This window comes from Chinchilla lanigera, unplaced genomic scaffold, assembly GCF_000276665.1.
Source record: "Chinchilla lanigera isolate Chin_1 unplaced genomic scaffold, ChiLan1.0 scaffold00063, whole genome shotgun sequence".
In the NCBI taxonomy this organism is placed as follows: domain Eukaryota; kingdom Metazoa; phylum Chordata; class Mammalia; order Rodentia; family Chinchillidae; genus Chinchilla; species Chinchilla lanigera.
This window is the reverse complement of record NW_004955464.1, coordinates 4,018,774-4,020,728: the sequence shown is the minus strand read 5'-3', so window position 1 is coordinate 4,020,728 and position 1,955 is coordinate 4,018,774.

Genomic DNA, 1,955 nt, shown 5'->3' with positions numbered 1-1,955 from the left:
AGTATGTGATGAAAGATATGGGTCTAGAGTCAATCTTCTGCATGTGGGTAACCTGACTTATTTTTGAATTACTAAATTATCCTTCTGGTCTACTGTTGATCTGTTGAGTAGATGCAATTGAATTGCTCCACTCTATAACCTTCATCTTAAGGAAGGAAGGAAAGCAAGGCAAACAGCAAATGTTAATTCATGGGCACGTTGTGCAAATGGGATAAATTCATTGATGAAAACTGCTCTGAACAATCTAAACTGCTGTCTAAGTTCACAAGCAGGTACTGAACCTGAGCAGACAGAGGTAAAACCAACCTCTCCCAGGCATCACTTGTGGGACCTTGAGTGCTGCTTAATACCTGGTGGCTCAGTTTCTTTATTAGTAAAATAAAAGCAAAGAAATACCTACCTTGTCAGGCTAGGGTGACAACAGGGTCCTGGCAGATTGTGCAATACATGCCAACTTATGTCATCATTGAAAGAGCATTCTCTGGGGTGGCCTCTTCCATCAAAATACTATCTCCCCCATTTTTTTCCTTTATCTCTCCTCTATCTTTACTAGGTCCTGGACCCTGGGATTCAGTCATTTACTGCCTTCAATGAATTTCCTCAAATTGTAACTGGCCTCCTACAAAGGACATGACCCCATTTAGCAACCTCCATTGTGAATTCAGGAAATCTGAGCACCCTACTTTTTCTAGACGAGAAACAGAGATGTTACTTGGTTGCTGGTGAAATGTCTGGCTTCTCCTCCAAGGATAGGCTGGGAAGGAGCTGCCCTTGGTGAGGGGCCAGGGCATAGGTCACCACTATAAGCATTCCCTGGCTGTGAGGTCTGGAGGGCAGGACACCACCCCAGGGTCCACTTTTCATCCTTGCAGGCTGGACCGGCAGAAGTGCCTTATGCTATGCCTTTCTCTGATTGTCTTTCTCTGTATATGTGTACACCTTCTACCTCACTATTAGTTCTGTGGGGGACCCAGACTAGTACAGTTTCCTTCCCATGTACCTTGTCACTTTTTAGGGAAAAATCATCATAGTTTTCTCTCTCACACATGTCAGAGAAGAAGGCAGATTCCAAGGGCAAGCTGAAGGCAGCAGGGCCAGGTGGTGCTGGGAAAGCAGTAGGTAGAAGCAGAAGCTGGTCTGTCTGTGGCAGACATTGTTGCCGCCTCTCTCTAGGCTTCAATAAGACCAGGGATGGGGACTGCATTCTCGGGAAGGGTGCGTTTTGCTCTTCATCTTGGATTCCAAGATGTGGATTCAGAGAGCTAGATGCAGAGCAAATGAAATTTAAATCCAGTTCCTTTGTTTTGGTAGCTCTATGTTCCTAAGCAAAGGACATCACCTGTTTGACCTGTTTGAATTTTAGCTGCAAGGGGATGCTACTGATGACAGAGGATTGCTTTCCATAGAAGCTCACTAAATGACAGTCCCTGGGATAGATAAAATCACACTGCAACATGACTGGGCCATGAGGGCCTCTGATAACTGGGTAAATGTTTTCCTGGTGTGTCTACAGAGGTTATTCCAGATGAGGTCCCGTCTGAATCTGTAGACTGAGTAAAGCAGACTGCTCTTTTCCCATACATGCCTCAGCCAATCAGCTGGAAACCCAAATAGAGCAGAAAGGCTGTCCCCCTGTGAGAAGAGGGGATTCCTCCTGCTAAGAGCCTTCCGGCTGGGGAGGGGGGTATTCTTTTTTTTTTTTTCCTGTTTTGTTTTTTGCTTTCTGCTTCCTGCTTTCTTCTTCTTCTTCTTCCTCTTCCTCTCCTCCTCCTCCTCCTCCTCCTCCTTCTTCTTCTTCTCCTTCTTCTCCTTCTTCTCCTTCTCCTTCTTCTTCTCCTCCTCCTCCTTCTTCTTCTCCTTCTTCTTCTTCTCCTTCTTCTTCTTCTTCTTCTCCTTCTTCTTCTTCTTCTTCTTCTTCTTCTTCTTCTTCTTCTTCTTCTTCTTCTTCTTCTTCT